Source organism: Ranitomeya imitator, unplaced genomic scaffold (genome assembly GCF_032444005.1).
Source record: "Ranitomeya imitator isolate aRanImi1 unplaced genomic scaffold, aRanImi1.pri SCAFFOLD_1577, whole genome shotgun sequence".
Classification (NCBI taxonomy): Eukaryota; Metazoa; Chordata; class Amphibia; order Anura; family Dendrobatidae; genus Ranitomeya; species Ranitomeya imitator.
The window spans coordinates 1-26,324 of NW_027194423.1; the positions used below are offsets into that span (position 1 = coordinate 1).

The 26,324-nt window shown below is 47.0% G+C and overlaps 19 non-coding genes across 19 annotated transcripts; all 19 read left to right on the forward strand.

Moving 5' to 3' along the window:
• The first annotated feature begins 1 nt into the window (after nucleotide 1).
• Nucleotides 2-192, forward strand: LOC138655055 (U2 spliceosomal RNA). The gene has a single exon (XR_011316637.1). It is a non-coding gene; the product is annotated as a U2 spliceosomal RNA (small nuclear RNA).
• Nucleotides 193-1,406: 1,214 nt separating this feature from the next.
• On the forward strand, nucleotides 1,407-1,597 carry LOC138655066 (U2 spliceosomal RNA). Its single transcript, XR_011316648.1, has one exon. It is a non-coding gene; the product is annotated as a U2 spliceosomal RNA (small nuclear RNA).
• A 1,213-nt stretch (nucleotides 1,598-2,810) lies between these two features.
• LOC138655071 (U2 spliceosomal RNA) lies at nucleotides 2,811-3,001 on the forward strand. The gene has a single exon (XR_011316653.1). It is a non-coding gene; the product is annotated as a U2 spliceosomal RNA (small nuclear RNA).
• A 1,213-nt stretch (nucleotides 3,002-4,214) lies between these two features.
• Nucleotides 4,215-4,405, forward strand: LOC138655072 (U2 spliceosomal RNA). Its single transcript, XR_011316654.1, has one exon. It is a non-coding gene; the product is annotated as a U2 spliceosomal RNA (small nuclear RNA).
• Nucleotides 4,406-5,618: 1,213 nt separating this feature from the next.
• On the forward strand, nucleotides 5,619-5,809 carry LOC138655073 (U2 spliceosomal RNA). The gene has a single exon (XR_011316655.1). It is a non-coding gene; the product is annotated as a U2 spliceosomal RNA (small nuclear RNA).
• Nucleotides 5,810-7,022: 1,213 nt separating this feature from the next.
• On the forward strand, nucleotides 7,023-7,213 carry LOC138655056 (U2 spliceosomal RNA). The gene has a single exon (XR_011316638.1). It is a non-coding gene; the product is annotated as a U2 spliceosomal RNA (small nuclear RNA).
• A 1,213-nt stretch (nucleotides 7,214-8,426) lies between these two features.
• Nucleotides 8,427-8,617, forward strand: LOC138655057 (U2 spliceosomal RNA). The gene has a single exon (XR_011316639.1). It is a non-coding gene; the product is annotated as a U2 spliceosomal RNA (small nuclear RNA).
• A 1,213-nt stretch (nucleotides 8,618-9,830) lies between these two features.
• LOC138655058 (U2 spliceosomal RNA) lies at nucleotides 9,831-10,021 on the forward strand. Its single transcript, XR_011316640.1, has one exon. It is a non-coding gene; the product is annotated as a U2 spliceosomal RNA (small nuclear RNA).
• Nucleotides 10,022-11,235: 1,214 nt separating this feature from the next.
• On the forward strand, nucleotides 11,236-11,426 carry LOC138655059 (U2 spliceosomal RNA). Its single transcript, XR_011316641.1, has one exon. It is a non-coding gene; the product is annotated as a U2 spliceosomal RNA (small nuclear RNA).
• A 1,213-nt stretch (nucleotides 11,427-12,639) lies between these two features.
• Nucleotides 12,640-12,830, forward strand: LOC138655060 (U2 spliceosomal RNA). Its single transcript, XR_011316642.1, has one exon. It is a non-coding gene; the product is annotated as a U2 spliceosomal RNA (small nuclear RNA).
• A 1,213-nt stretch (nucleotides 12,831-14,043) lies between these two features.
• LOC138655061 (U2 spliceosomal RNA) lies at nucleotides 14,044-14,234 on the forward strand. The gene has a single exon (XR_011316643.1). It is a non-coding gene; the product is annotated as a U2 spliceosomal RNA (small nuclear RNA).
• Nucleotides 14,235-15,447: 1,213 nt separating this feature from the next.
• On the forward strand, nucleotides 15,448-15,638 carry LOC138655062 (U2 spliceosomal RNA). Its single transcript, XR_011316644.1, has one exon. It is a non-coding gene; the product is annotated as a U2 spliceosomal RNA (small nuclear RNA).
• Nucleotides 15,639-16,851: 1,213 nt separating this feature from the next.
• On the forward strand, nucleotides 16,852-17,042 carry LOC138655063 (U2 spliceosomal RNA). Its single transcript, XR_011316645.1, has one exon. It is a non-coding gene; the product is annotated as a U2 spliceosomal RNA (small nuclear RNA).
• Nucleotides 17,043-18,255: 1,213 nt separating this feature from the next.
• LOC138655064 (U2 spliceosomal RNA) lies at nucleotides 18,256-18,446 on the forward strand. The gene has a single exon (XR_011316646.1). It is a non-coding gene; the product is annotated as a U2 spliceosomal RNA (small nuclear RNA).
• A 1,213-nt stretch (nucleotides 18,447-19,659) lies between these two features.
• On the forward strand, nucleotides 19,660-19,850 carry LOC138655065 (U2 spliceosomal RNA). The gene has a single exon (XR_011316647.1). It is a non-coding gene; the product is annotated as a U2 spliceosomal RNA (small nuclear RNA).
• Nucleotides 19,851-21,063: 1,213 nt separating this feature from the next.
• Nucleotides 21,064-21,254, forward strand: LOC138655067 (U2 spliceosomal RNA). Its single transcript, XR_011316649.1, has one exon. It is a non-coding gene; the product is annotated as a U2 spliceosomal RNA (small nuclear RNA).
• A 1,213-nt stretch (nucleotides 21,255-22,467) lies between these two features.
• LOC138655068 (U2 spliceosomal RNA) lies at nucleotides 22,468-22,658 on the forward strand. The gene has a single exon (XR_011316650.1). It is a non-coding gene; the product is annotated as a U2 spliceosomal RNA (small nuclear RNA).
• Nucleotides 22,659-23,872: 1,214 nt separating this feature from the next.
• On the forward strand, nucleotides 23,873-24,063 carry LOC138655069 (U2 spliceosomal RNA). The gene has a single exon (XR_011316651.1). It is a non-coding gene; the product is annotated as a U2 spliceosomal RNA (small nuclear RNA).
• Nucleotides 24,064-25,276: 1,213 nt separating this feature from the next.
• On the forward strand, nucleotides 25,277-25,467 carry LOC138655070 (U2 spliceosomal RNA). Its single transcript, XR_011316652.1, has one exon. It is a non-coding gene; the product is annotated as a U2 spliceosomal RNA (small nuclear RNA).
• Nucleotides 25,468-26,324: the final 857 nt, after the last annotated feature.

Here is a 26,324-nt window from a genome sequence, read left to right on the forward strand (position 1 = left end):
TATCGCTTCTCGGCCTTTTGGCTAAGATCAAGTGTAGTATCTGTTCTTATCAGTTTAATATCTGATACGTCCCCTATTTGGGGACCATATATTAAATGGATTTTTAGAACAGGGAGCTGGAAATGGAGCTTGCTCTGTCCACTCCACGCATTGACCCGTTATTGCAGTATCTCCGGGAACAGTGCACCCCTTCTCTGATCCGGTTTCCAAAAACAGATTGAATTGAAATCAGCCCAGCAAGTTGTCATTTAACACTTTCTGAGAATTCTTTTCAGGGTCAAAGAAGCACGTTTCAGGTGGCAAATGTAGCAATTTGCTCAGTTTCACTGGACCGTTTGCAACATTTCCTGTGCCTTGCTTTCACCTGTGCATGTTCAGCATTGGATTGCATCCAATATGCAATCAATCAATCAAGCAATCAAGCAATCTTTGCTGGTTGCAACAGGTGTGTTAAGATGTAGGCCCGAATGAGGCCTTTGTAACAGTGTTGCTAATATATTGTGCCATCTACAAAATTAGGCCCCTGCCTGCCTGCCTGCCTGCCTGCCTGCCTGCCTGCCTGCCTGCCTGCCTGCCTGCTGTCTGTCAGCATGAAGTGTTTAAATTGAAGTATCCTACGAGTAGTTCGGCCATACATACTACATTTGTGACCGCATGCACAAATTCCTTTGTAAAACATTGGCTCCCTCTTGTGGACCACTGACTTTTAATTATGTGGTGTATGATATGTATTTCAATAAAGAAGGAAAAATGGTGTCTGTGATGATCTTGAATGTGCTAGTCTTGTCTATTTTGTCTTGTACTGTGTGAGTAGTATTCTAATGCTTTTGACCAACTGGGTGCGCTGCTGCTGCCTGCCCGCCTGCAGTAGATAGAATCTATGCACGGAACCTTCACCTGCTGCTGCTGTCACAATGGGGCCTTCAGCCATTGACTCCGGAACTCTCACGTGTCACAATGGGCTCTGGACTTATCTAAGGCAGAGAAAAATGGCGCCGTCTTCAGTCTGCTGCTGGAACAGCAGCAGACCACATGGTAGGGGGATTGTCTTTTTTTTTTTTAAAGGGGCAATTTGCAGACTTGCACTAATAGTTGCACTCTGGAGCGCCAAAGGGATGGAGGGTGTGTTCAGATGGGCGGAGTTATGCAGATCAGGCGGCGTTATGCAGATTAGGCGGAGTTAGGCAGATTTTTTAAAAACGCGTTGGGCCCAAATTGAACACACCCCCACACACCCCCACACACCCCCCACACGCCCCCACACACACCAGAACTGCCATTTGAGAAGGCATCCAGAGTTTAGAGAAAAAAATGTCTTCCCCTGGGCAATCATCTTTTGGGCTCTCTCCACAGTGAGTCCTGGTTGTGGGCCATGGGGCGTCTGGAGTGGCAAACCATTTCAGGCTATCGCTTCTCGGCCTTTTGGCTAAGATCAAGTGTAGTATCTGTTCTTATCAGTTTAATATCTGATACGTCCCCTATTTGGGGACCATATATTAAATGGATTTTTAGAACAGGGAGCTGGAAATGGAGCTTGCTCTGTCCACTCCACGCATTGACCCGTTATTGCAGTATCTCCGGGAACAGTGCACCCCTTCTCTGATCCGGTTTCCAAAAACAGATTGAATTGAAATCAGCCCAGCAAGTTGTCATTTAACACTTTCTGAGAATTCTTTTCAGGGTCAAAGAAGCACGTTTCAGGTGGCAAATGTAGCAATTTGCTCAGTTTCACTGGACCGTTTGCAACATTTCCTGTGCCTTGCTTTCACCTGTGCATGTTCAGCATTGGATTGCATCCAATATGCAATCAATCAATCAAGCAATCAAGCAATCTTTGCTGGTTGCAACAGGTGTGTTAAGATGTAGGCCCGAATGAGGCCTTTGTAACAGTGTTGCTAATATATTGTGCCATCTACAAAATTAGGCCCCTGCCTGCCTGCCTGCCTGCCTGCCTGCCTGCCTGCCTGCCTGCCTGCCTGCCTGCTGTCTGTCAGCATGAAGTGTTTAAATTGAAGTATCCTACGAGTAGTTCGGCCATACATACTACATTTGTGACCGCATGCACAAATTCCTTTGTAAAACATTGGCTCCCTCTTGTGGACCACTGACTTTTAATTATGTGGTGTATGATATGTATTTCAATAAAGAAGGAAAAATGGTGTCTGTGATGATCTTGAATGTGCTAGTCTTGTCTATTTTGTCTTGTACTGTGTGAGTAGTATTCTAATGCTTTTGACCAACTGGGTGCGCTGCTGCTGCCTGCCCGCCTGCAGTAGATAGAATCTATGCACGGAACCTTCACCTGCTGCTGCTGTCACAATGGGGCCTTCAGCCATTGACTCCGGAACTCTCACGTGTCACAATGGGCTCTGGACTTATCTAAGGCAGAGAAAAATGGCGCCGTCTTCAGTCTGCTGCTGGAACAGCAGCAGACCACATGGTAGGGGGATTGTCTTTTTTTTTTTTAAAGGGGCAATTTGCAGACTTGCACTAATAGTTGCACTCTGGAGCGCCAAAGGGATGGAGGGTGTGTTCAGATGGGCGGAGTTATGCAGATCAGGCGGCGTTATGCAGATTAGGCGGAGTTAGGCAGATTTTTTAAAAACGCGTTGGGCCCAAATTGAACACACCCCCACACACCCCCACACACCCCCCACACGCCCCCACACACACCAGAACTGCCATTTGAGAAGGCATCCAGAGTTTAGAAAAAAAATGTCTTCCCCTGGGCAATCATCTTTTGGGCTCTCTCCACAGTGAGTCCTGGTTGTGGGCCATGGGGCGTCTGGAGTGGCAAACCATTTCAGGCTATCGCTTCTCGGCCTTTTGGCTAAGATCAAGTGTAGTATCTGTTCTTATCAGTTTAATATCTGATACGTCCCCTATTTGGGGACCATATATTAAATGGATTTTTAGAACAGGGAGCTGGAAATGGAGCTTGCTCTGTCCACTCCACGCATTGACCCGTTATTGCAGTATCTCCGGGAACAGTGCACCCCTTCTCTGATCCGGTTTCCAAAAACAGATTGAATTGAAATCAGCCCAGCAAGTTGTCATTTAACACTTTCTGAGAATTCTTTTCAGGGTCAAAGAAGCACGTTTCAGGTGGCAAATGTAGCAATTTGCTCAGTTTCACTGGACCGTTTGCAACATTTCCTGTGCCTTGCTTTCACCTGTGCATGTTCAGCATTGGATTGCATCCAATATGCAATCAATCAATCAAGCAATCAAGCAATCTTTGCTGGTTGCAACAGGTGTGTTAAGATGTAGGCCCGAATGAGGCCTTTGTAACAGTGTTGCTAATATATTGTGCCATCTACAAAATTAGGCCCCTGCCTGCCTGCCTGCCTGCCTGCCTGCCTGCCTGCCTGCCTGCCTGCCTGCCTGCTGTCTGTCAGCATGAAGTGTTTAAATTGAAGTATCCTACGAGTAGTTCGGCCATACATACTACATTTGTGACCGCATGCACAAATTCCTTTGTAAAACATTGGCTCCCTCTTGTGGACCACTGACTTTTAATTATGTGGTGTATGATATGTATTTCAATAAAGAAGGAAAAATGGTGTCTGTGATGATCTTGAATGTGCTAGTCTTGTCTATTTTGTCTTGTACTGTGTGAGTAGTATTCTAATGCTTTTGACCAACTGGGTGCGCTGCTGCTGCCTGCCCGCCTGCAGTAGATAGAATCTATGCACGGAACCTTCACCTGCTGCTGCTGTCACAATGGGGCCTTCAGCCATTGACTCCGGAACTCTCACGTGTCACAATGGGCTCTGGACTTATCTAAGGCAGAGAAAAATGGCGCCGTCTTCAGTCTGCTGCTGGAACAGCAGCAGACCACATGGTAGGGGGATTGTCTTTTTTTTTTTTAAAGGGGCAATTTGCAGACTTGCACTAATAGTTGCACTCTGGAGCGCCAAAGGGATGGAGGGTGTGTTCAGATGGGCGGAGTTATGCAGATCAGGCGGCGTTATGCAGATTAGGCGGAGTTAGGCAGATTTTTTAAAAACGCGTTGGGCCCAAATTGAACACACCCCCACACACCCCCACACACCCCCCACACGCCCCCACACACACCAGAACTGCCATTTGAGAAGGCATCCAGAGTTTAGAAAAAAAATGTCTTCCCCTGGGCAATCATCTTTTGGGCTCTCTCCACAGTGAGTCCTGGTTGTGGGCCATGGGGCGTCTGGAGTGGCAAACCATTTCAGGCTATCGCTTCTCGGCCTTTTGGCTAAGATCAAGTGTAGTATCTGTTCTTATCAGTTTAATATCTGATACGTCCCCTATTTGGGGACCATATATTAAATGGATTTTTAGAACAGGGAGCTGGAAATGGAGCTTGCTCTGTCCACTCCACGCATTGACCCGTTATTGCAGTATCTCCGGGAACAGTGCACCCCTTCTCTGATCCGGTTTCCAAAAACAGATTGAATTGAAATCAGCCCAGCAAGTTGTCATTTAACACTTTCTGAGAATTCTTTTCAGGGTCAAAGAAGCACGTTTCAGGTGGCAAATGTAGCAATTTGCTCAGTTTCACTGGACCGTTTGCAACATTTCCTGTGCCTTGCTTTCACCTGTGCATGTTCAGCATTGGATTGCATCCAATATGCAATCAATCAATCAAGCAATCAAGCAATCTTTGCTGGTTGCAACAGGTGTGTTAAGATGTAGGCCCGAATGAGGCCTTTGTAACAGTGTTGCTAATATATTGTGCCATCTACAAAATTAGGCCCCTGCCTGCCTGCCTGCCTGCCTGCCTGCCTGCCTGCCTGCCTGCCTGCCTGCCTGCTGTCTGTCAGCATGAAGTGTTTAAATTGAAGTATCCTACGAGTAGTTCGGCCATACATACTACATTTGTGACCGCATGCACAAATTCCTTTGTAAAACATTGGCTCCCTCTTGTGGACCACTGACTTTTAATTATGTGGTGTATGATATGTATTTCAATAAAGAAGGAAAAATGGTGTCTGTGATGATCTTGAATGTGCTAGTCTTGTCTATTTTGTCTTGTACTGTGTGAGTAGTATTCTAATGCTTTTGACCAACTGGGTGCGCTGCTGCTGCCTGCCCGCCTGCAGTAGATAGAATCTATGCACGGAACCTTCACCTGCTGCTGCTGTCACAATGGGGCCTTCAGCCATTGACTCCGGAACTCTCACGTGTCACAATGGGCTCTGGACTTATCTAAGGCAGAGAAAAATGGCGCCGTCTTCAGTCTGCTGCTGGAACAGCAGCAGACCACATGGTAGGGGGATTGTCTTTTTTTTTTTTAAAGGGGCAATTTGCAGACTTGCACTAATAGTTGCACTCTGGAGCGCCAAAGGGATGGAGGGTGTGTTCAGATGGGCGGAGTTATGCAGATCAGGCGGCGTTATGCAGATTAGGCGGAGTTAGGCAGATTTTTTAAAAACGCGTTGGGCCCAAATTGAACACACCCCCACACACCCCCACACACCCCCCACACGCCCCCACACACACCAGAACTGCCATTTGAGAAGGCATCCAGAGTTTAGAAAAAAAATGTCTTCCCCTGGGCAATCATCTTTTGGGCTCTCTCCACAGTGAGTCCTGGTTGTGGGCCATGGGGCGTCTGGAGTGGCAAACCATTTCAGGCTATCGCTTCTCGGCCTTTTGGCTAAGATCAAGTGTAGTATCTGTTCTTATCAGTTTAATATCTGATACGTCCCCTATTTGGGGACCATATATTAAATGGATTTTTAGAACAGGGAGCTGGAAATGGAGCTTGCTCTGTCCACTCCACGCATTGACCCGTTATTGCAGTATCTCCGGGAACAGTGCACCCCTTCTCTGATCCGGTTTCCAAAAACAGATTGAATTGAAATCAGCCCAGCAAGTTGTCATTTAACACTTTCTGAGAATTCTTTTCAGGGTCAAAGAAGCACGTTTCAGGTGGCAAATGTAGCAATTTGCTCAGTTTCACTGGACCGTTTGCAACATTTCCTGTGCCTTGCTTTCACCTGTGCATGTTCAGCATTGGATTGCATCCAATATGCAATCAATCAATCAAGCAATCAAGCAATCTTTGCTGGTTGCAACAGGTGTGTTAAGATGTAGGCCCGAATGAGGCCTTTGTAACAGTGTTGCTAATATATTGTGCCATCTACAAAATTAGGCCCCTGCCTGCCTGCCTGCCTGCCTGCCTGCCTGCCTGCCTGCCTGCCTGCCTGCCTGCTGTCTGTCAGCATGAAGTGTTTAAATTGAAGTATCCTACGAGTAGTTCGGCCATACATACTACATTTGTGACCGCATGCACAAATTCCTTTGTAAAACATTGGCTCCCTCTTGTGGACCACTGACTTTTAATTATGTGGTGTATGATATGTATTTCAATAAAGAAGGAAAAATGGTGTCTGTGATGATCTTGAATGTGCTAGTCTTGTCTATTTTGTCTTGTACTGTGTGAGTAGTATTCTAATGCTTTTGACCAACTGGGTGCGCTGCTGCTGCCTGCCCGCCTGCAGTAGATAGAATCTATGCACGGAACCTTCACCTGCTGCTGCTGTCACAATGGGGCCTTCAGCCATTGACTCCGGAACTCTCACGTGTCACAATGGGCTCTGGACTTATCTAAGGCAGAGAAAAATGGCGCCGTCTTCAGTCTGCTGCTGGAACAGCAGCAGACCACATGGTAGGGGGATTGTCTTTTTTTTTTTTAAAGGGGCAATTTGCAGACTTGCACTAATAGTTGCACTCTGGAGCGCCAAAGGGATGGAGGGTGTGTTCAGATGGGCGGAGTTATGCAGATCAGGCGGCGTTATGCAGATTAGGCGGAGTTAGGCAGATTTTTTAAAAACGCGTTGGGCCCAAATTGAACACACCCCCACACACCCCCACACACCCCCCACACGCCCCCACACACACCAGAACTGCCATTTGAGAAGGCATCCAGAGTTTAGAAAAAAAATGTCTTCCCCTGGGCAATCATCTTTTGGGCTCTCTCCACAGTGAGTCCTGGTTGTGGGCCATGGGGCGTCTGGAGTGGCAAACCATTTCAGGCTATCGCTTCTCGGCCTTTTGGCTAAGATCAAGTGTAGTATCTGTTCTTATCAGTTTAATATCTGATACGTCCCCTATTTGGGGACCATATATTAAATGGATTTTTAGAACAGGGAGCTGGAAATGGAGCTTGCTCTGTCCACTCCACGCATTGACCCGTTATTGCAGTATCTCCGGGAACAGTGCACCCCTTCTCTGATCCGGTTTCCAAAAACAGATTGAATTGAAATCAGCCCAGCAAGTTGTCATTTAACACTTTCTGAGAATTCTTTTCAGGGTCAAAGAAGCACGTTTCAGGTGGCAAATGTAGCAATTTGCTCAGTTTCACTGGACCGTTTGCAACATTTCCTGTGCCTTGCTTTCACCTGTGCATGTTCAGCATTGGATTGCATCCAATATGCAATCAATCAATCAAGCAATCAAGCAATCTTTGCTGGTTGCAACAGGTGTGTTAAGATGTAGGCCCGAATGAGGCCTTTGTAACAGTGTTGCTAATATATTGTGCCATCTACAAAATTAGGCCCCTGCCTGCCTGCCTGCCTGCCTGCCTGCCTGCCTGCCTGCCTGCCTGCCTGCCTGCTGTCTGTCAGCATGAAGTGTTTAAATTGAAGTATCCTACGAGTAGTTCGGCCATACATACTACATTTGTGACCGCATGCACAAATTCCTTTGTAAAACATTGGCTCCCTCTTGTGGACCACTGACTTTTAATTATGTGGTGTATGATATGTATTTCAATAAAGAAGGAAAAATGGTGTCTGTGATGATCTTGAATGTGCTAGTCTTGTCTATTTTGTCTTGTACTGTGTGAGTAGTATTCTAATGCTTTTGACCAACTGGGTGCGCTGCTGCTGCCTGCCCGCCTGCAGTAGATAGAATCTATGCACGGAACCTTCACCTGCTGCTGCTGTCACAATGGGGCCTTCAGCCATTGACTCCGGAACTCTCACGTGTCACAATGGGCTCTGGACTTATCTAAGGCAGAGAAAAATGGCGCCGTCTTCAGTCTGCTGCTGGAACAGCAGCAGACCACATGGTAGGGGGATTGTCTTTTTTTTTTTTAAAGGGGCAATTTGCAGACTTGCACTAATAGTTGCACTCTGGAGCGCCAAAGGGATGGAGGGTGTGTTCAGATGGGCGGAGTTATGCAGATCAGGCGGCGTTATGCAGATTAGGCGGAGTTAGGCAGATTTTTTAAAAACGCGTTGGGCCCAAATTGAACACACCCCCACACACCCCCACACACCCCCCACACGCCCCCACACACACCAGAACTGCCATTTGAGAAGGCATCCAGAGTTTAGAAAAAAAATGTCTTCCCCTGGGCAATCATCTTTTGGGCTCTCTCCACAGTGAGTCCTGGTTGTGGGCCATGGGGCGTCTGGAGTGGCAAACCATTTCAGGCTATCGCTTCTCGGCCTTTTGGCTAAGATCAAGTGTAGTATCTGTTCTTATCAGTTTAATATCTGATACGTCCCCTATTTGGGGACCATATATTAAATGGATTTTTAGAACAGGGAGCTGGAAATGGAGCTTGCTCTGTCCACTCCACGCATTGACCCGTTATTGCAGTATCTCCGGGAACAGTGCACCCCTTCTCTGATCCGGTTTCCAAAAACAGATTGAATTGAAATCAGCCCAGCAAGTTGTCATTTAACACTTTCTGAGAATTCTTTTCAGGGTCAAAGAAGCACGTTTCAGGTGGCAAATGTAGCAATTTGCTCAGTTTCACTGGACCGTTTGCAACATTTCCTGTGCCTTGCTTTCACCTGTGCATGTTCAGCATTGGATTGCATCCAATATGCAATCAATCAATCAAGCAATCAAGCAATCTTTGCTGGTTGCAACAGGTGTGTTAAGATGTAGGCCCGAATGAGGCCTTTGTAACAGTGTTGCTAATATATTGTGCCATCTACAAAATTAGGCCCCTGCCTGCCTGCCTGCCTGCCTGCCTGCCTGCCTGCCTGCCTGCCTGCCTGCCTGCTGTCTGTCAGCATGAAGTGTTTAAATTGAAGTATCCTACGAGTAGTTCGGCCATACATACTACATTTGTGACCGCATGCACAAATTCCTTTGTAAAACATTGGCTCCCTCTTGTGGACCACTGACTTTTAATTATGTGGTGTATGATATGTATTTCAATAAAGAAGGAAAAATGGTGTCTGTGATGATCTTGAATGTGCTAGTCTTGTCTATTTTGTCTTGTACTGTGTGAGTAGTATTCTAATGCTTTTGACCAACTGGGTGCGCTGCTGCTGCCTGCCCGCCTGCAGTAGATAGAATCTATGCACGGAACCTTCACCTGCTGCTGCTGTCACAATGGGGCCTTCAGCCATTGACTCCGGAACTCTCACGTGTCACAATGGGCTCTGGACTTATCTAAGGCAGAGAAAAATGGCGCCGTCTTCAGTCTGCTGCTGGAACAGCAGCAGACCACATGGTAGGGGGATTGTCTTTTTTTTTTTTAAAGGGGCAATTTGCAGACTTGCACTAATAGTTGCACTCTGGAGCGCCAAAGGGATGGAGGGTGTGTTCAGATGGGCGGAGTTATGCAGATCAGGCGGCGTTATGCAGATTAGGCGGAGTTAGGCAGATTTTTTAAAAACGCGTTGGGCCCAAATTGAACACACCCCCACACACCCCCACACACCCCCCACACGCCCCCACACACACCAGAACTGCCATTTGAGAAGGCATCCAGAGTTTAGAAAAAAAATGTCTTCCCCTGGGCAATCATCTTTTGGGCTCTCTCCACAGTGAGTCCTGGTTGTGGGCCATGGGGCGTCTGGAGTGGCAAACCATTTCAGGCTATCGCTTCTCGGCCTTTTGGCTAAGATCAAGTGTAGTATCTGTTCTTATCAGTTTAATATCTGATACGTCCCCTATTTGGGGACCATATATTAAATGGATTTTTAGAACAGGGAGCTGGAAATGGAGCTTGCTCTGTCCACTCCACGCATTGACCCGTTATTGCAGTATCTCCGGGAACAGTGCACCCCTTCTCTGATCCGGTTTCCAAAAACAGATTGAATTGAAATCAGCCCAGCAAGTTGTCATTTAACACTTTCTGAGAATTCTTTTCAGGGTCAAAGAAGCACGTTTCAGGTGGCAAATGTAGCAATTTGCTCAGTTTCACTGGACCGTTTGCAACATTTCCTGTGCCTTGCTTTCACCTGTGCATGTTCAGCATTGGATTGCATCCAATATGCAATCAATCAATCAAGCAATCAAGCAATCTTTGCTGGTTGCAACAGGTGTGTTAAGATGTAGGCCCGAATGAGGCCTTTGTAACAGTGTTGCTAATATATTGTGCCATCTACAAAATTAGGCCCCTGCCTGCCTGCCTGCCTGCCTGCCTGCCTGCCTGCCTGCCTGCCTGCCTGCCTGCTGTCTGTCAGCATGAAGTGTTTAAATTGAAGTATCCTACGAGTAGTTCGGCCATACATACTACATTTGTGACCGCATGCACAAATTCCTTTGTAAAACATTGGCTCCCTCTTGTGGACCACTGACTTTTAATTATGTGGTGTATGATATGTATTTCAATAAAGAAGGAAAAATGGTGTCTGTGATGATCTTGAATGTGCTAGTCTTGTCTATTTTGTCTTGTACTGTGTGAGTAGGTATTCTAATGCTTTTGACCAACTGGGTGCGCTGCTGCTGCCTGCCCGCCTGCAGTAGATAGAATCTATGCACGGAACCTTCACCTGCTGCTGCTGTCACAATGGGGCCTTCAGCCATTGACTCCGGAACTCTCACGTGTCACAATGGGCTCTGGACTTATCTAAGGCAGAGAAAAATGGCGCCGTCTTCAGTCTGCTGCTGGAACAGCAGCAGACCACATGGTAGGGGGATTGTCTTTTTTTTTTTTAAAGGGGCAATTTGCAGACTTGCACTAATAGTTGCACTCTGGAGCGCCAAAGGGATGGAGGGTGTGTTCAGATGGGCGGAGTTATGCAGATCTGGCGGCGTTATGCAGATTAGGCGGAGTTAGGCAGATTTTTTAAAAACGCGTTGGGCCCAAATTGAACACACCCCCACACACCCCCACACACCCCCCACACGCCCCCACACACACCAGAACTGCCATTTGAGAAGGCATCCAGAGTTTAGAAAAAAAATGTCTTCCCCTGGGCAATCATCTTTTGGGCTCTCTCCACAGTGAGTCCTGGTTGTGGGCCATGGGGCGTCTGGAGTGGCAAACCATTTCAGGCTATCGCTTCTCGGCCTTTTGGCTAAGATCAAGTGTAGTATCTGTTCTTATCAGTTTAATATCTGATACGTCCCCTATTTGGGGACCATATATTAAATGGATTTTTAGAACAGGGAGCTGGAAATGGAGCTTGCTCTGTCCACTCCACGCATTGACCCGTTATTGCAGTATCTCCGGGAACAGTGCACCCCTTCTCTGATCCGGTTTCCAAAAACAGATTGAATTGAAATCAGCCCAGCAAGTTGTCATTTAACACTTTCTGAGAATTCTTTTCAGGGTCAAAGAAGCACGTTTCAGGTGGCAAATGTAGCAATTTGCTCAGTTTCACTGGACCGTTTGCAACATTTCCTGTGCCTTGCTTTCACCTGTGCATGTTCAGCATTGGATTGCATCCAATATGCAATCAATCAATCAAGCAATCAAGCAATCTTTGCTGGTTGCAACAGGTGTGTTAAGATGTAGGCCCGAATGAGGCCTTTGTAACAGTGTTGCTAATATATTGTGCCATCTACAAAATTAGGCCCCTGCCTGCCTGCCTGCCTGCCTGCCTGCCTGCCTGCCTGCCTGCCTGCCTGCCTGCTGTCTGTCAGCATGAAGTGTTTAAATTGAAGTATCCTACGAGTAGTTCGGCCATACATACTACATTTGTGACCGCATGCACAAATTCCTTTGTAAAACATTGGCTCCCTCTTGTGGACCACTGACTTTTAATTATGTGGTGTATGATATGTATTTCAATAAAGAAGGAAAAATGGTGTCTGTGATGATCTTGAATGTGCTAGTCTTGTCTATTTTGTCTTGTACTGTGTGAGTAGTATTCTAATGCTTTTGACCAACTGGGTGCGCTGCTGCTGCCTGCCCGCCTGCAGTAGATAGAATCTATGCACGGAACCTTCACCTGCTGCTGCTGTCACAATGGGGCCTTCAGCCATTGACTCCGGAACTCTCACGTGTCACAATGGGCTCTGGACTTATCTAAGGCAGAGAAAAATGGCGCCGTCTTCAGTCTGCTGCTGGAACAGCAGCAGACCACATGGTAGGGGGATTGTCTTTTTTTTTTTTAAAGGGGCAATTTGCAGACTTGCACTAATAGTTGCACTCTGGAGCGCCAAAGGGATGGAGGGTGTGTTCAGATGGGCGGAGTTATGCAGATCAGGCGGCGTTATGCAGATTAGGCGGAGTTAGGCAGATTTTTTAAAAACGCGTTGGGCCCAAATTGAACACACCCCCACACACCCCCACACACCCCCCACACGCCCCCACACACACCAGAACTGCCATTTGAGAAGGCATCCAGAGTTTAGAAAAAAAATGTCTTCCCCTGGGCAATCATCTTTTGGGCTCTCTCCACAGTGAGTCCTGGTTGTGGGCCATGGGGCGTCTGGAGTGGCAAACCATTTCAGGCTATCGCTTCTCGGCCTTTTGGCTAAGATCAAGTGTAGTATCTGTTCTTATCAGTTTAATATCTGATACGTCCCCTATTTGGGGACCATATATTAAATGGATTTTTAGAACAGGGAGCTGGAAATGGAGCTTGCTCTGTCCACTCCACGCATTGACCCGTTATTGCAGTATCTCCGGGAACAGTGCACCCCTTCTCTGATCCGGTTTCCAAAAACAGATTGAATTGAAATCAGCCCAGCAAGTTGTCATTTAACACTTTCTGAGAATTCTTTTCAGGGTCAAAGAAGCACGTTTCAGGTGGCAAATGTAGCAATTTGCTCAGTTTCACTGGACCGTTTGCAACATTTCCTGTGCCTTGCTTTCACCTGTGCATGTTCAGCATTGGATTGCATCCAATATGCAATCAATCAATCAAGCAATCAAGCAATCTTTGCTGGTTGCAACAGGTGTGTTAAGATGTAGGCCCGAATGAGGCCTTTGTAACAGTGTTGCTAATATATTGTGCCATCTACAAAATTAGGCCCCTGCCTGCCTGCCTGCCTGCCTGCCTGCCTGCCTGCCTGCCTGCCTGCCTGCCTGCTGTCTGTCAGCATGAAGTGTTTAAATTGAAGTATCCTACGAGTAGTTCGGCCATACATACTACATTTGTGACCGCATGCACAAATTCCTTTGTAAAACATTGGCTCCCTCTTGTGGACCACTGACTTTTAATTATGTGGTGTATGATATGTATTTCAATAAAGAAGGAAAAATGGTGTCTGTGATGATCTTGAATGTGCTAGTCTTGTCTATTTTGTCTTGTACTGTGTGAGTAGTATTCTAATGCTTTTGACCAACTGGGTGCGCTGCTGCTGCCTGCCCGCCTGCAGTAGATAGAATCTATGCACGGAACCTTCACCTGCTGCTGCTGTCACAATGGGGCCTTCAGCCATTGACTCCGGAACTCTCACGTGTCACAATGGGCTCTGGACTTATCTAAGGCAGAGAAAAATGGCGCCGTCTTCAGTCTGCTGCTGGAACAGCAGCAGACCACATGGTAGGGGGATTGTCTTTTTTTTTTTTAAAGGGGCAATTTGCAGACTTGCACTAATAGTTGCACTCTGGAGCGCCAAAGGGATGGAGGGTGTGTTCAGATGGGCGGAGTTATGCAGATCAGGCGGCGTTATGCAGATTAGGCGGAGTTAGGCAGATTTTTTAAAAACGCGTTGGGCCCAAATTGAACACACCCCCACACACCCCCACACACCCCCCACACGCCCCCACACACACCAGAACTGCCATTTGAGAAGGCATCCAGAGTTTAGAAAAAAAATGTCTTCCCCTGGGCAATCATCTTTTGGGCTCTCTCCACAGTGAGTCCTGGTTGTGGGCCATGGGGCGTCTGGAGTGGCAAACCATTTCAGGCTATCGCTTCTCGGCCTTTTGGCTAAGATCAAGTGTAGTATCTGTTCTTATCAGTTTAATATCTGATACGTCCCCTATTTGGGGACCATATATTAAATGGATTTTTAGAACAGGGAGCTGGAAATGGAGCTTGCTCTGTCCACTCCACGCATTGACCCGTTATTGCAGTATCTCCGGGAACAGTGCACCCCTTCTCTGATCCGGTTTCCAAAAACAGATTGAATTGAAATCAGCCCAGCAAGTTGTCATTTAACACTTTCTGAGAATTCTTTTCAGGGTCAAAGAAGCACGTTTCAGGTGGCAAATGTAGCAATTTGCTCAGTTTCACTGGACCGTTTGCAACATTTCCTGTGCCTTGCTTTCACCTGTGCATGTTCAGCATTGGATTGCATCCAATATGCAATCAATCAATCAAGCAATCAAGCAATCTTTGCTGGTTGCAACAGGTGTGTTAAGATGTAGGCCCGAATGAGGCCTTTGTAACAGTGTTGCTAATATATTGTGCCATCTACAAAATTAGGCCCCTGCCTGCCTGCCTGCCTGCCTGCCTGCCTGCCTGCCTGCCTGCCTGCCTGCCTGCTGTCTGTCAGCATGAAGTGTTTAAATTGAAGTATCCTACGAGTAGTTCGGCCATACATACTACATTTGTGACCGCATGCACAAATTCCTTTGTAAAACATTGGCTCCCTCTTGTGGACCACTGACTTTTAATTATGTGGTGTATGATATGTATTTCAATAAAGAAGGAAAAATGGTGTCTGTGATGATCTTGAATGTGCTAGTCTTGTCTATTTTGTCTTGTACTGTGTGAGTAGTATTCTAATGCTTTTGACCAACTGGGTGCGCTGCTGCTGCCTGCCCGCCTGCAGTAGATAGAATCTATGCACGGAACCTTCACCTGCTGCTGCTGTCACAATGGGGCCTTCAGCCATTGACTCCGGAACTCTCACGTGTCACAATGGGCTCTGGACTTATCTAAGGCAGAGAAAAATGGCGCCGTCTTCAGTCTGCTGCTGGAACAGCAGCAGACCACATGGTAGGGGGATTGTCTTTTTTTTTTTTAAAGGGGCAATTTGCAGACTTGCACTAATAGTTGCACTCTGGAGCGCCAAAGGGATGGAGGGTGTGTTCAGATGGGCGGAGTTATGCAGATCAGGCGGCGTTATGCAGATTAGGCGGAGTTAGGCAGATTTTTTAAAAACGCGTTGGGCCCAAATTGAACACACCCCCACACACCCCCACACACCCCCCACACGCCCCCACACACACCAGAACTGCCATTTGAGAAGGCATCCAGAGTTTAGAAAAAAAATGTCTTCCCCTGGGCAATCATCTTTTGGGCTCTCTCCACAGTGAGTCCTGGTTGTGGGCCATGGGGCGTCTGGAGTGGCAAACCATTTCAGGCTATCGCTTCTCGGCCTTTTGGCTAAGATCAAGTGTAGTATCTGTTCTTATCAGTTTAATATCTGATACGTCCCCTATTTGGGGACCATATATTAAATGGATTTTTAGAACAGGGAGCTGGAAATGGAGCTTGCTCTGTCCACTCCACGCATTGACCCGTTATTGCAGTATCTCCGGGAACAGTGCACCCCTTCTCTGATCCGGTTTCCAAAAACAGATTGAATTGAAATCAGCCCAGCAAGTTGTCATTTAACACTTTCTGAGAATTCTTTTCAGGGTCAAAGAAGCACGTTTCAGGTGGCAAATGTAGCAATTTGCTCAGTTTCACTGGACCGTTTGCAACATTTCCTGTGCCTTGCTTTCACCTGTGCATGTTCAGCATTGGATTGCATCCAATATGCAATCAATCAATCAAGCAATCAAGCAATCTTTGCTGGTTGCAACAGGTGTGTTAAGATGTAGGCCCGAATGAGGCCTTTGTAACAGTGTTGCTAATATATTGTGCCATCTACAAAATTAGGCCCCTGCCTGCCTGCCTGCCTGCCTGCCTGCCTGCCTGCCTGCCTGCCTGCCTGCCTGCTGTCTGTCAGCATGAAGTGTTTAAATTGAAGTATCCTACGAGTAGTTCGGCCATACATACTACATTTGTGACCGCATGCACAAATTCCTTTGTAAAACATTGGCTCCCTCTTGTGGACCACTGACTTTTAATTATGTGGTGTATGATATGTATTTCAATAAAGAAGGAAAAATGGTGTCTGTGATGATCTTGAATGTGCTAGTCTTGTCTATTTTGTCTTGTACTGTGTGAGTAGTATTCTAATGCTTTTGACCAACTGGGTGCGCTGCTGCTGCCTGCCCGCCTGCAGTAGATAGAATCTATGCACGGAACCTTCACCTGCTGCTGCTGTCACAATGGGGCCTTCAGCCATTGACTCCGGAACTCTCACGTGTCACAATGGGCTCTGGACTTATCTAAGGCAGAGAAAAATGGCGCCGTCTTCAGTCTGCTGCTGGAACAGCAGCAGACCACATGGTAGGGGGATTGTCTTTTTTTTTTTTAAAGGGGCAATTTGCAGACTTGCACTAATAGTTGCACTCTGGAGCGCCAAAGGGATGGAGGGTGTGTTCAGATGGGCGGAGTTATGCAGATCAGGCGGCGTTATGCAGATTAGGCGGAGTTAGGCAGATTTTTTAAAAACGCGTTGGGCCCAAATTGAACACACCCCCACACACCCCCACACACCCCCCACACGCCCCCACACACACCAGAACTGCCATTTGAGAAGGCATCCAGAGTTTAGAAAAAAAATGTCTTCCCCTGGGCAATCATCTTTTGGGCTCTCTCCACAGTGAGTCCTGGTTGTGGGCCATGGGGCGTCTGGAGTGGCAAACCATTTCAGGCTATCGCTTCTCGGCCTTTTGGCTAAGATCAAGTGTAGTATCTGTTCTTATCAGTTTAATATCTGATACGTCCCCTATTTGGGGACCATATATTAAATGGATTTTTAGAACAGGGAGCTGGAAATGGAGCTTGCTCTGTCCACTCCACGCATTGACCCGTTATTGCAGTATCTCCGGGAACAGTGCACCCCTTCTCTGATCCGGTTTCCAAAAACAGATTGAATTGAAATCAGCCCAGCAAGTTGTCATTTAACACTTTCTGAGAATTCTTTTCAGGGTCAAAGAAGCACGTTTCAGGTGGCAAATGTAGCAATTTGCTCAGTTTCACTGGACCGTTTGCAACATTTCCTGTGCCTTGCTTTCACCTGTGCATGTTCAGCATTGGATTGCATCCAATATGCAATCAATCAATCAAGCAATCAAGCAATCTTTGCTGGTTGCAACAGGTGTGTTAAGATGTAGGCCCGAATGAGGCCTTTGTAACAGTGTTGCTAATATATTGTGCCATCTACAAAATTAGGCCCCTGCCTGCCTGCCTGCCTGCCTGCCTGCCTGCCTGCCTGCCTGCCTGCCTGCCTGCTGTCTGTCAGCATGAAGTGTTTAAATTGAAGTATCCTACGAGTAGTTCGGCCATACATACTACATTTGTGACCGCATGCACAAATTCCTTTGTAAAACATTGGCTCCCTCTTGTGGACCACTGACTTTTAATTATGTGGTGTATGATATGTATTTCAATAAAGAAGGAAAAATGGTGTCTGTGATGATCTTGAATGTGCTAGTCTTGTCTATTTTGTCTTGTACTGTGTGAGTAGTATTCTAATGCTTTTGACCAACTGGGTGCGCTGCTGCTGCCTGCCCGCCTGCAGTAGATAGAATCTATGCACGGAACCTTCACCTGCTGCTGCTGTCACAATGGGGCCTTCAGCCATTGACTCCGGAACTCTCACGTGTCACAATGGGCTCTGGACTTATCTAAGGCAGAGAAAAATGGCGCCGTCTTCAGTCTGCTGCTGGAACAGCAGCAGACCACATGGTAGGGGGATTGTCTTTTTTTTTTTTAAAGGGGCAATTTGCAGACTTGCACTAATAGTTGCACTCTGGAGCGCCAAAGGGATGGAGGGTGTGTTCAGATGGGCGGAGTTATGCAGATCAGGCGGCGTTATGCAGATTAGGCGGAGTTAGGCAGATTTTTTAAAAACGCGTTGGGCCCAAATTGAACACACCCCCACACACCCCCACACACCCCCCACACGCCCCCACACACACCAGAACTGCCATTTGAGAAGGCATCCAGAGTTTAGAAAAAAAATGTCTTCCCCTGGGCAATCATCTTTTGGGCTCTCTCCACAGTGAGTCCTGGTTGTGGGCCATGGGGCGTCTGGAGTGGCAAACCATTTCAGGCTATCGCTTCTCGGCCTTTTGGCTAAGATCAAGTGTAGTATCTGTTCTTATCAGTTTAATATCTGATACGTCCCCTATTTGGGGACCATATATTAAATGGATTTTTAGAACAGGGAGCTGGAAATGGAGCTTGCTCTGTCCACTCCACGCATTGACCCGTTATTGCAGTATCTCCGGGAACAGTGCACCCCTTCTCTGATCCGGTTTCCAAAAACAGATTGAATTGAAATCAGCCCAGCAAGTTGTCATTTAACACTTTCTGAGAATTCTTTTCAGGGTCAAAGAAGCACGTTTCAGGTGGCAAATGTAGCAATTTGCTCAGTTTCACTGGACCGTTTGCAACATTTCCTGTGCCTTGCTTTCACCTGTGCATGTTCAGCATTGGATTGCATCCAATATGCAATCAATCAATCAAGCAATCAAGCAATCTTTGCTGGTTGCAACAGGTGTGTTAAGATGTAGGCCCGAATGAGGCCTTTGTAACAGTGTTGCTAATATATTGTGCCATCTACAAAATTAGGCCCCTGCCTGCCTGCCTGCCTGCCTGCCTGCCTGCCTGCCTGCCTGCCTGCCTGCCTGCTGTCTGTCAGCATGAAGTGTTTAAATTGAAGTATCCTACGAGTAGTTCGGCCATACATACTACATTTGTGACCGCATGCACAAATTCCTTTGTAAAACATTGGCTCCCTCTTGTGGACCACTGACTTTTAATTATGTGGTGTATGATATGTATTTCAATAAAGAAGGAAAAATGGTGTCTGTGATGATCTTGAATGTGCTAGTCTTGTCTATTTTGTCTTGTACTGTGTGAGTAGTATTCTAATGCTTTTGACCAACTGGGTGCGCTGCTGCTGCCTGCCCGCCTGCAGTAGATAGAATCTATGCACGGAACCTTCACCTGCTGCTGCTGTCACAATGGGGCCTTCAGCCATTGACTCCGGAACTCTCACGTGTCACAATGGGCTCTGGACTTATCTAAGGCAGAGAAAAATGGCGCCGTCTTCAGTCTGCTGCTGGAACAGCAGCAGACCACATGGTAGGGGGATTGTCTTTTTTTTTTTTAAAGGGGCAATTTGCAGACTTGCACTAATAGTTGCACTCTGGAGCGCCAAAGGGATGGAGGGTGTGTTCAGATGGGCGGAGTTATGCAGATCAGGCGGCGTTATGCAGATTAGGCGGAGTTAGGCAGATTTTTTAAAAACGCGTTGGGCCCAAATTGAACACACCCCCACACACCCCCACACACCCCCCACACGCCCCCACACACACCAGAACTGCCATTTGAGAAGGCATCCAGAGTTTAGAAAAAAAATGTCTTCCCCTGGGCAATCATCTTTTGGGCTCTCTCCACAGTGAGTCCTGGTTGTGGGCCATGGGGCGTCTGGAGTGGCAAACCATTTCAGGCTATCGCTTCTCGGCCTTTTGGCTAAGATCAAGTGTAGTATCTGTTCTTATCAGTTTAATATCTGATACGTCCCCTATTTGGGGACCATATATTAAATGGATTTTTAGAACAGGGAGCTGGAAATGGAGCTTGCTCTGTCCACTCCACGCATTGACCCGTTATTGCAGTATCTCCGGGAACAGTGCACCCCTTCTCTGATCCGGTTTCCAAAAACAGATTGAATTGAAATCAGCCCAGCAAGTTGTCATTTAACACTTTCTGAGAATTCTTTTCAGGGTCAAAGAAGCACGTTTCAGGTGGCAAATGTAGCAATTTGCTCAGTTTCACTGGACCGTTTGCAACATTTCCTGTGCCTTGCTTTCACCTGTGCATGTTCAGCATTGGATTGCATCCAATATGCAATCAATCAATCAAGCAATCAAGCAATCTTTGCTGGTTGCAACAGGTGTGTTAAGATGTAGGCCCGAATGAGGCCTTTGTAACAGTGTTGCTAATATATTGTGCCATCTACAAAATTAGGCCCCTGCCTGCCTGCCTGCCTGCCTGCCTGCCTGCCTGCCTGCCTGCCTGCCTGCCTGCTGTCTGTCAGCATGAAGTGTTTAAATTGAAGTATCCTACGAGTAGTTCGGCCATACATACTACATTTGTGACCGCATGCACAAATTCCTTTGTAAAACATTGGCTCCCTCTTGTGGACCACTGACTTTTAATTATGTGGTGTATGATATGTATTTCAATAAAGAAGGAAAAATGGTGTCTGTGATGATCTTGAATGTGCTAGTCTTGTCTATTTTGTCTTGTACTGTGTGAGTAGTATTCTAATGCTTTTGACCAACTGGGTGCGCTGCTGCTGCCTGCCCGCCTGCAGTAGATAGAATCTATGCACGGAACCTTCACCTGCTGCTGCTGTCACAATGGGGCCTTCAGCCATTGACTCCGGAACTCTCACGTGTCACAATGGGCTCTGGACTTATCTAAGGCAGAGAAAAATGGCGCCGTCTTCAGTCTGCTGCTGGAACAGCAGCAGACCACATGGTAGGGGGATTGTCTTTTTTTTTTTTAAAGGGGCAATTTGCAGACTTGCACTAATAGTTGCACTCTGGAGCGCCAAAGGGATGGAGGGTGTGTTCAGATGGGCGGAGTTATGCAGATCAGGCGGCGTTATGCAGATTAGGCGGAGTTAGGCAGATTTTTTAAAAACGCGTTGGGCCCAAATTGAACACACCCCCACACACCCCCACACACCCCCCACACGCCCCCACACACACCAGAACTGCCATTTGAGAAGGCATCCAGAGTTTAGAAAAAAAATGTCTTCCCCTGGGCAATCATCTTTTGGGCTCTCTCCACAGTGAGTCCTGGTTGTGGGCCATGGGGCGTCTGGAGTGGCAAACCATTTCAGGCTATCGCTTCTCGGCCTTTTGGCTAAGATCAAGTGTAGTATCTGTTCTTATCAGTTTAATATCTGATACGTCCCCTATTTGGGGACCATATATTAAATGGATTTTTAGAACAGGGAGCTGGAAATGGAGCTTGCTCTGTCCACTCCACGCATTGACCCGTTATTGCAGTATCTCCGGGAACAGTGCACCCCTTCTCTGATCCGGTTTCCAAAAACAGATTGAATTGAAATCAGCCCAGCAAGTTGTCATTTAACACTTTCTGAGAATTCTTTTCAGGGTCAAAGAAGCACGTTTCAGGTGGCAAATGTAGCAATTTGCTCAGTTTCACTGGACCGTTTGCAACATTTCCTGTGCCTTGCTTTCACCTGTGCATGTTCAGCATTGGATTGCATCCAATATGCAATCAATCAATCAAGCAATCAAGCAATCTTTGCTGGTTGCAACAGGTGTGTTAAGATGTAGGCCCGAATGAGGCCTTTGTAACAGTGTTGCTAATATATTGTGCCATCTACAAAATTAGGCCCCTGCCTGCCTGCCTGCCTGCCTGCCTGCCTGCCTGCCTGCCTGCCTGCCTGCCTGCTGTCTGTCAGCATGAAGTGTTTAAATTGAAGTATCCTACGAGTAGTTCGGCCATACATACTACATTTGTGACCGCATGCACAAATTCCTTTGTAAAACATTGGCTCCCTCTTGTGGACCACTGACTTTTAATTATGTGGTGTATGATATGTATTTCAATAAAGAAGGAAAAATGGTGTCTGTGATGATCTTGAATGTGCTAGTCTTGTCTATTTTGTCTTGTACTGTGTGAGTAGTATTCTAATGCTTTTGACCAACTGGGTGCGCTGCTGCTGCCTGCCCGCCTGCAGTAGATAGAATCTATGCACGGAACCTTCACCTGCTGCTGCTGTCACAATGGGGCCTTCAGCCATTGACTCCGGAACTCTCACGTGTCACAATGGGCTCTGGACTTATCTAAGGCAGAGAAAAATGGCGCCGTCTTCAGTCTGCTGCTGGAACAGCAGCAGACCACATGGTAGGGGGATTGTCTTTTTTTTTTTTAAAGGGGCAATTTGCAGACTTGCACTAATAGTTGCACTCTGGAGCGCCAAAGGGATGGAGGGTGTGTTCAGATGGGCGGAGTTATGCAGATCAGGCGGCGTTATGCAGATTAGGCGGAGTTAGGCAGATTTTTTAAAAACGCGTTGGGCCCAAATTGAACACACCCCCACACACCCCCACACACCCCCCACACGCCCCCACACACACCAGAACTGCCATTTGAGAAGGCATCCAGAGTTTAGAAAAAAAATGTCTTCCCCTGGGCAATCATCTTTTGGGCTCTCTCCACAGTGAGTCCTGGTTGTGGGCCATGGGGCGTCTGGAGTGGCAAACCATTTCAGGCTATCGCTTCTCGGCCTTTTGGCTAAGATCAAGTGTAGTATCTGTTCTTATCAGTTTAATATCTGATACGTCCCCTATTTGGGGACCATATATTAAATGGATTTTTAGAACAGGGAGCTGGAAATGGAGCTTGCTCTGTCCACTCCACGCATTGACCCGTTATTGCAGTATCTCCGGGAACAGTGCACCCCTTCTCTGATCCGGTTTCCAAAAACAGATTGAATTGAAATCAGCCCAGCAAGTTGTCATTTAACACTTTCTGAGAATTCTTTTCAGGGTCAAAGAAGCACGTTTCAGGTGGCAAATGTAGCAATTTGCTCAGTTTCACTGGACCGTTTGCAACATTTCCTGTGCCTTGCTTTCACCTGTGCATGTTCAGCATTGGATTGCATCCAATATGCAATCAATCAATCAAGCAATCAAGCAATCTTTGCTGGTTGCAACAGGTGTGTTAAGATGTAGGCCCGAATGAGGCCTTTGTAACAGTGTTGCTAATATATTGTGCCATCTACAAAATTAGGCCCCTGCCTGCCTGCCTGCCTGCCTGCCTGCCTGCCTGCCTGCCTGCCTGCCTGCCTGCTGTCTGTCAGCATGAAGTGTTTAAATTGAAGTATCCCTACGAGTAGTTCGGCCATACATACTACATTTGTGACCGCATGCACAAATTCCTTTGTAAAACATTGGCTCCCTCTTGTGGACCACTGACTTTTAATTATGTGGTGTATGATATGTATTTCAATAAAGAAGGAAAAATGGTGTCTGTGATGATCTTGAATGTGCTAGTCTTGTCTATTTTGTCTTGTACTGTGTGAGTAGTATTCTAATGCTTTTGACCAACTGGGTGCGCTGCTGCTGCCTGCCCGCCTGCAGTAGATAGAATCTATGCACGGAACCTTCACCTGCTGCTGCTGTCACAATGGGGCCTTCAGCCATTGACTCCGGAACTCTCACGTGTCACAATGGGCTCTGGACTTATCTAAGGCAGAGAAAAATGGCGCCGTCTTCAGTCTGCTGCTGGAACAGCAGCAGACCACATGGTAGGGGGATTGTCTTTTTTTTTTTTAAAGGGGCAATTTGCAGACTTGCACTAATAGTTGCACTCTGGAGCGCCAAAGGGATGGAGGGTGTGTTCAGATGGGCGGAGTTATGCAGATCAGGCGGCGTTATGCAGATTAGGCGGAGTTAGGCAGATTTTTTAAAAACGCGTTGGGCCCAAATTGAACACACCCCCACACACCCCCACACACCCCCCACACGCCCCCACACACACCAGAACTGCCATTTGAGAAGGCATCCAGAGTTTAGAAAAAAAATGTCTTCCCCTGGGCAATCATCTTTTGGGCTCTCTCCACAGTGAGTCCTGGTTGTGGGCCATGGGGCGTCTGGAGTGGCAAACCATTTCAGGCTATCGCTTCTCGGCCTTTTGGCTAAGATCAAGTGTAGTATCTGTTCTTATCAGTTTAATATCTGATACGTCCCCTATTTGGGGACCATATATTAAATGGATTTTTAGAACAGGGAGCTGGAAATGGAGCTTGCTCTGTCCACTCCACGCATTGACCCGTTATTGCAGTATCTCCGGGAACAGTGCACCCCTTCTCTGATCCGGTTTCCAAAAACAGATTGAATTGAAATCAGCCCAGCAAGTTGTCATTTAACACTTTCTGAGAATTCTTTTCAGGGTCAAAGAAGCACGTTTCAGGTGGCAAATGTAGCAATTTGCTCAGTTTCACTGGACCGTTTGCAACATTTCCTGTGCCTTGCTTTCACCTGTGCATGTTCAGCATTGGATTGCATCCAATATGCAATCAATCAATCAAGCAATCAAGCAATCTTTGCTGGTTGCAACAGGTGTGTTAAGATGTAGGCCCGAATGAGGCCTTTGTAACAGTGTTGCTAATATATTGTGCCATCTACAAAATTAGGCCCCTGCCTGCCTGCCTGCCTGCCTGCCTGCCTGCCTGCCTGCCTGCCTGCCTGCCTGCTGTCTGTCAGCATGAAGTGTTTAAATTGAAGTATCCTACGAGTAGTTCGGCCATACATACTACATTTGTGACCGCATGCACAAATTCCTTTGTAAAACATTGGCTCCCTCTTGTGGACCACTGACTTTTAATTATGTGGTGTATGATATGTATTTCAATAAAGAAGGAAAAATGGTGTCTGTGATGATCTTGAATGTGCTAGTCTTGTCTATTTTGTCTTGTACTGTGTGAGTAGTATTCTAATGCTTTTGACCAACTGGGTGCGCTGCTGCTGCCTGCCCGCCTGCAGTAGATAGAATCTATGCACGGAACCTTCACCTGCTGCTGCTGTCACAATGGGGCCTTCAGCCATTGACTCCGGAACTCTCACGTGTCACAATGGGCTCTGGACTTATCTAAGGCAGAGAAAAATGGCGCCGTCTTCAGTCTGCTGCTGGAACAGCAGCAGACCACATGGTAGGGGGATTGTCTTTTTTTTTTTTAAAGGGGCAATTTGCAGACTTGCACTAATAGTTGCACTCTGGAGCGCCAAAGGGATGGAGGGTGTGTTCAGATGGGCGGAGTTATGCAGATCAGGCGGCGTTATGCAGATTAGGCGGAGTTAGGCAGATTTTTTAAAAACGCGTTGGGCCCAAATTGAACACACCCCCACACACCCCCACACACCCCCCACACGCCCCCACACACACCAGAACTGCCATTTGAGAAGGCATCCAGAGTTTAGAAAAAAAATGTCTTCCCCTGGGCAATCATCTTTTGGGCTCTCTCCACAGTGAGTCCTGGTTGTGGGCCATGGGGCGTCTGGAGTGGCAAACCATTTCAGGCTATCGCTTCTCGGCCTTTTGGCTAAGATCAAGTGTAGTATCTGTTCTTATCAGTTTAATATCTGATACGTCCCCTATTTGGGGACCATATATTAAATGGATTTTTAGAACAGGGAGCTGGAAATGGAGCTTGCTCTGTCCACTCCACGCATTGACCCGTTATTGCAGTATCTCCGGGAACAGTGCACCCCTTCTCTGATCCGGTTTCCAAAAACAGATTGAATTGAAATCAGCCCAGCAAGTTGTCATTTAACACTTTCTGAGAATTCTTTTCAGGGTCAAAGAAGCACGTTTCAGGTGGCAAATGTAGCAATTTGCTCAGTTTCACTGGACCGTTTGCAACATTTCCTGTGCCTTGCTTTCACCTGTGCATGTTCAGCATTGGATTGCATCCAATATGCAATCAATCAATCAAGCAATCAAGCAATCTTTGCTGGTTGCAACAGGTGTGTTAAGATGTAGGCCCGAATGAGGCCTTTGTAACAGTGTTGCTAATATATTGTGCCATCTACAAAATTAGGCCCCTGCCTGCCTGCCTGCCTGCCTGCCTGCCTGCCTGCCTGCCTGCCTGCCTGCCTGCTGTCTGTCAGCATGAAGTGTTTAAATTGAAGTATCCTACGAGTAGTTCGGCCATACATACTACATTTGTGACCGCATGCACAAATTCCTTTGTAAAACATTGGCTCCCTCTTGTGGACCACTGACTTTTAATTATGTGGTGTATGATATGTATTTCAATAAAGAAGGAAAAATGGTGTCTGTGATGATCTTGAATGTGCTAGTCTTGTCTATTTTGTCTTGTACTGTGTGAGTAGTATTCTAATGCTTTTGACCAACTGGGTGCGCTGCTGCTGCCTGCCCGCCTGCAGTAGATAGAATCTATGCACGGAACCTTCACCTGCTGCTGCTGTCACAATGGGGCCTTCAGCCATTGACTCCGGAACTCTCACGTGTCACAATGGGCTCTGGACTTATCTAAGGCAGAGAAAAATGGCGCCGTCTTCAGTCTGCTGCTGGAACAGCAGCAGACCACATGGTAGGGGGATTGTC